The sequence below is a fragment of the Lissotriton helveticus genome, assembly GCF_964261635.1.
Source record: "Lissotriton helveticus chromosome 1_1 unlocalized genomic scaffold, aLisHel1.1 SUPER_1_unloc_9, whole genome shotgun sequence".
Classification (NCBI taxonomy): Eukaryota; Metazoa; Chordata; class Amphibia; order Caudata; family Salamandridae; genus Lissotriton; species Lissotriton helveticus.
The window spans coordinates 4,569,917-4,575,916 of NW_027611736.1; the positions used below are offsets into that span (position 1 = coordinate 4,569,917).

Genomic DNA, 6,000 nt, shown 5'->3' on the forward strand with positions numbered 1-6,000 from the left:
ATGTGGCATACAGTGTATTATCTGAGGTGTTTTTATGTGGTATTGAGTAGGGTGTAATTAGGTGGAGTTGAAATATGTGGTGTTAAGTGGTAATATGTGGAGTGTAAGTGTGGTGTGAGCATTGTGCCTGTGTGAATGCAGGGATGAGCATTGTGCCAGTGTGGTGCAGGGGGAGCATTGTTCCTGTGTGGATGCCTGGTGGGCATTGTGCCTGGTTGACTGCAGGGTCAGAGATGTGCCTATGGGATAGCAGGGTGAGAGACATGCCTGTGTGAGTGTAGTGTGAGAGGTGTGACTGTGACTGCAGAATGAGGTGTGCTTGGTTGAGTACAAGCTGAATGTCAGAGTAGAAGCTTTGCTGTATCTTTGTGAGTTTGTAGTGAGCAGGGTGTTTATGTGTGAATCTCTGCTGTAGTTGTCAGAGTTGAGTAAAAAGGCATTTTGCAAGGCTTACAAAACATGCACACTTAAATGCTCAGTGTGCTGGCATGAAAACACAAATCCGATGTAATTACTCAGCCTGTATAATTGTGCACTTGGGAGGATGGTTAGGTTCTCATTACCACTAAGAATTAAGCACAGATGCAGTAAACTGCTTTCTTAGAACTAGGCTTTTATTATGCTGGGGAAGCAGCACTGCAGATCTGCATTAATTAGGCTACGTTTTGCATTCATTAGCCTTTCGCCCTCCCACAGCTCCATGACTCCCCTGCACATGTTAGATTTCCCAGCTTTCAAAGACTGCCCCATGATGCCCTTTCGCGAAATAACAATTTGGGACGGGCCAGTAAACTTGGAGCCATTGGCCAAGATACCAGCCTTCGCCCCGCCCCTGTCTCTCGAGCCTGCCCGGGGTAGAATTCCACCGCAACGGTGCATATTCATAAAATTATCTGCAATTAGGAACGCTTCTGGTTTCTTAACAGTGCCATATTCAAAAGGGCCCCCGTCGCCGTGAGCATTATTACAGAATTATCTCCAATTGAAGAATGTAATATATAATGTGATGGTTTTAGTGATTTAGGCTTGGTGGCCCTTACGAACAGCAAAAGCGTCTTTGTTGTTGACCATTGCACTTTAAAGATAACTCCCAGCTGCACATAGCGCTTAAGGCAGATAAACGTTCTTTTGAACTGCCCTCGTTTATAATGCACAAGATCACTCGCTGCTGACTGCGGCGACCTAGAATTAGAACCATCTTCCCTCAACACAGCGTGTGCTTTTAGGTGATTCTAAAAGCACACACTGTGTTTGGTGCTGCATTTCTTTCATTTTCTAGAGTGTGAGTGTGGGGCACATTGTTTGCTTTTGTTTGAAGCATTCATTATAATCGCAGCTCCTGACGGGCTCTGCCATTAACACGAACACTTAAACAAAAGCAAATAATGAGCCCCACAGTTGCACTCTAGAAAACAAAAGAAATTTAGCAAGTGCTCCCTCCTTCGGAGGGAGCACTTGCTAAATTCCTCTTCCTCTGAAAGTTTGAAATACCCGTTTTTCGCGCTGCAGTGGCGGCGCTAATGGTCTCGGGGATGTGTGTGCGCGCCACACACACAGCACTGCGCGCTCGGGGGCACTGATGTGGGCGCGCGCTCAGGTGCGCACGTTCGAGGGAACACTGCCTGTGACTGCTGTTCTCTGTCTTCCCCCGCTGCCGGTACTTGATCTGTGCCGTTTTTTCCCTCTGTTCCCCTCGCTGTCCCCGTGTCTCTCTGCCCGGTTTTACCTTCTGTACGCCTCGCTGTCTCTGTGTCCCTGCCCGTCTTTGCCTTTTCTTCTTTAAGCTGCCCCTGTAACCCTCTGCCCTTTTTTGCCTTCTGTTCCATTTGTTGCCCCTCTATTTTGTGCCCTTTGCCTTCTGTTCCCTTAGTCGCCCCTCACCGCTGTTGACGCTGCGCCCCCTGTGGCCCGGTCCCCCTGACTGCCCATTCGCTGCCCCCACCTACCGCCTCCCAGCTTCTCCTCCCTCCCACCTCCCCATATATGTTGGCCGCTGCGCGGTGAGGGGAAAGACCCTTGATCCTACCAGGTAGGTCGCTCCCCCTCCGCACCACACCGCACCGCCTGTGTGTCCCTGCCCCAGCCACCGCTGCTGAGGAAGCTTGAGGCCCTCCTCCACCTGCTGGTTCCCTCCTGCGCCTCATCCCTGGTGGCCAGTGGTAGGCTATAGGTTTGTTCATCTCTGCTATTTTTCCGCTATTTATTGTATTGTAGTGTATTGTATTCACTGTATTGCCGTTATTGTCATTGTTGTGCCTGTGACTGCTGTTTTCTGTCCTCCCCCGCTGCCGGTACTTGATCTGTGCTGTTTTTTCCCTCTGTTCCCCTTGCTGTCCCCGTGTCTCTCTGCGCGGTTTTACTTTCTGTACCCCTCGCTGTCTCTGTGTCTCTCTGCTCATCTTTGCCTTTTGGTCCTTAAGCTGCCCCTGTTACCCTCTGCCCTTTTTAGGTCTCGTGTTGGACGGCGCATGCGCCGCGTGCGCTGTCTCAGCGGGACTAAAGTAATGTAAATGTTGAGTGAAACTCCGCCTATTGGCAGCTAATATGTGCTGCTGCTTGCCATTTGTTGAACATTGCATTGCTCTTTCTTATCTTGCTTATGGTTGGTTTGGGATGCAAAACGTCTCTTCCTTTGTGCTGCCGTTTTGCAGGAAGCAGCACCGACTAACTACTGTTTAGTTACGCTGCTGTGCTGTAATCAGTCTATTTAGGGACTACTTTTTCTTAGCTCAGATCCCGTTTTACGGCCGCCATCTGCTTTAACTTACTTACGGAGGTTTTGCCCTCCCCTAGCCCCCATCAAGCTCTTCTGTTCCACTGGCACGCTCGCGGCTCCCATTTCACGGCCGCTGTTTATTTATTTTTTTGGGGCACCTCCCCCGATCCCATGTGTGAATGTGGCAGGGCTCGCTAACCCCGGGATGTACTCTGCTGGCGCTGCTCTGACTAATCTCAGTCAACGTCCAAGGGGGGAGGGGGCTTTCTGCTTCGTCATTTTGCTCGCGGCTCCCAATTCACGGCCCCTCTGCCCGAGAAAGAATTGAAAGTATGTCGACCGGACACGTCATGGGGATTGTGGGTAAAAGCAGGCCGGTTAGATCTCTTTTCATCTGGAAAAGCAGGTTTTGTGTGATCTTCGGCAGCGTGGTGATGTTCCTTTGCCTGTGAAGCTGCAGCAGGTGAGGGGGCAGCTGCATCCGAGGTAGGAGCGAGGCATCGCCGCAGAGGAGGAATCAGGCAGGCTGCTGGGCACTGAGCAGTGAAAAACTCAGGAGCAGCAACCCCCCCCGCCTCCGGAGTCCAGTTCGTTTCATTCTTCTCTCATTTCTGTGCTTGTCCCCTTGCTCAGCGCTCTGTCTTTTTCTGCTCATCCTCCCTCTCTCAGTTTATTCAGTAGAGCTTCACTGGCATGACTTGTTGCTCACCTATTGATTTTTGCTTAAAATACAATTCCCGTACATTCCATCATTAACAGGGAAACTTTTCATAGAAAGAAATGCATGAACTGTCCAGCTGATACCAGGGGGCCATTCACTAAAAATAGACCCAGCGCATATTGTGAAAGTGTACTACTCAGTTCTCGGCTGTCAGCGTTCTCATTGCAGACTGTTCTGGTACAGACCTCACCGCAGTCCTGTCTTTATCACTTATGTCAAAGAGCAAAACATGCTCGAGGCAACAACAGATGTCGCTACAAGTAGTCATCGCTGCTCTACAAGGCGGGGCCACATCCTCCGCGGTTCGGGGTCTCTATATCTGTACACATATACAGGAGGTTTGTGAGTGCCCCACATCCTTTGTAAAATATTGTGCGCTTTGTACACACACATTGTAATGACACTCTTGGAGGTGACCATATGGTAATGTTAATATAGCCTTATAGCCCGCTGTAGAGGTCTATACCGGCTATTAAAGGCCCTCTCCAGCGTTCAAGGCCTGAGCCGAAGGCGAGGGCCTTTAACAAGGGAGAGGGACTTTAATAGCCGGTATAGCCCAGCTACGAAGGGCTATAAGGCTATTAGAACATTCTGCCACTAGAGGGCAGAATGTTCTAACAAAAAGAAACAAAGCCTTATGGGAGCGTGAGGGGATTGGAATCCCCTCAGGCTCCCTGAAGCCTTTGTTCACAGCCAGAGCTGAGAACAAAGAAGCATTGGAATGATGGAGCTCCGGGCTTATACCAGGCATTATAAGCCCGGAGCACTCCATTGTTTTCAATGGAGCTCCCAACATTCCAATTTTCTAATGAGTGTTAACCATTCACCACTCGCTTTCTCTGTATGTAGATGCAAGTGCCACGCGGTGTATTTAGAAGTCCTTGAGTGGTAGAAAGAATAAATCACAACTCCACTTGGGTAGGAGCCTCCTCCTCGTGCTTCAGCGTTACCCCAAACATGCCGCCAGCAGTGATCCCTCCGGCAGGCATCTCACTGAGCCGCATTACAGAATGAATGATGTTGTTGATGTTGACCGGCGACTCCCAAAGGGTTAATATCTGCAGCAGACTCAAGTGGCACTTTGACAGCGTCTTTCCAGTGAGCGTTTGCTTCAGGGCCCTTTGGAGAGACAAGTGACACGACGAAAAGTTTGGAAAAGACCGGTTTTAATCAGTACCAATAAACACTAAGAACAGAAAATGAATTCCACAGGAAAGATCCTCATCTGCTGCTCTTAAGAGATTTTTCAACTCCAGTGCTTAATTTGTAAAAAAAAAATAGTGCCAGGACTCTCCTCAGGAGGCCACTGCAGCCTGCACCACACATTGCCCCTGCTGGTGCTGCCTATGATAGCAACAACACAACTGCTAACTATCACAATCTTACAAGCGTTACAATTCGGCCTATTCCAGGCCCCCAAAGCTATAAGAATGGTTTGGGCGGTAAGTAATAGTCATTTTTATTGTATACTGAATTAATAATTGACTGTTGTTGTGGTCATCTCAGACAGCACCACTTTGTGGAACACTGCTACAAGCGCTGCTGGTGTTGACAATTAAGTTCTGGTGCTGAGCACTGGAAACCTCAGGCTCAAATTAAGCACTGTTCAATTCTAATCAGGGCCGGACTGGCCTATTGGGAAATCATGGTAGCATGTTAGTATGAATGGTGGAAAGAGTATTTGTATACATGAAGCTTTAAGGAGGTTTTTTTAAAAGTTAATTAAATTGTTTATCGTTGCTTTTAGGATAAAAGGCTGGAGAATTGCCTATCTAAGATATCTCTTCTTGTATTTCAGATATTTTAAATATTTTGTGGGATTCAACTATTGTATCCTGAAGGTGTTGGCTTCCAAATATCTTGCCCACCGAAACGCGTCGATGCCCTTTTTATATTTGAGTGAAAGTACTTTAAGTTTGATGATAACAACTCTGGTGGAAAATTATTTTAAATATCAGAGTAGGATTACATATGTCACTACTGTACTTACCTCATGCTAATTGGATTCATCAATTCCTTTGGCTTTTGTTTCCCACTTGTGTTTTATAATGAATTTCTAATGTGTATTAATATTTGTTGATGAAGAACTTTGCTCAATATTTGGTATATTTGATGTCAAAAAAAGATAAGCATTTTTTAATCAATTTGTGATTTAATAAATTGTCTTTTTTAATCCTTCTTTTTTGCTCTTGTATGAATGAGGTGTGGTCATAAAGTGTGCTCAATATGTAAAGCTGTGCCCAAAAGGGAACTTTTATTTGACAATCTTTTGGGAAATCAGGCAGTGCCTGATGGGCTGATATGAAAGGTCAGTATATGGGCCAGTGTTTTGACTGTTTTGTGGGGTTTTTTGCAGACATTCACCACAGCCTCTGGCCAGTGCTGGCTGATCCGCTCTTCCTGGCTCCCTCGACTCCCGTCCACTTCCTTCCACGCAAGTCACGAGTTTGTTGCAGAGAGAACTATACCTCCCGTCGGAGGAATGTGTTTTTTCAGAGCAGAATCGTTAACGTCATCGCATAGCACCTAAATCGTATTTAATATCGGTATAAAGCCGAAAATG

The 6,000-nt window shown here is 47.2% G+C and overlaps 1 long non-coding RNA gene across 1 annotated transcript in view; it reads left to right on the forward strand.

The window, feature by feature from the left end:
- LOC144806596 (uncharacterized) overlaps positions 1 to 5,615 on the forward strand; it is a 394,727-nt gene extending 389,112 nt beyond the window's left edge. The window contains exon 9 of the long non-coding RNA XR_013605842.1: positions 5,236 to 5,615. This is a non-coding gene — a long non-coding RNA (uncharacterized LOC144806596). The remainder of the gene's footprint in view (positions 1 to 5,235) is intronic.
- The last annotated feature ends 385 nt before the right edge of the window (positions 5,616 to 6,000 follow it).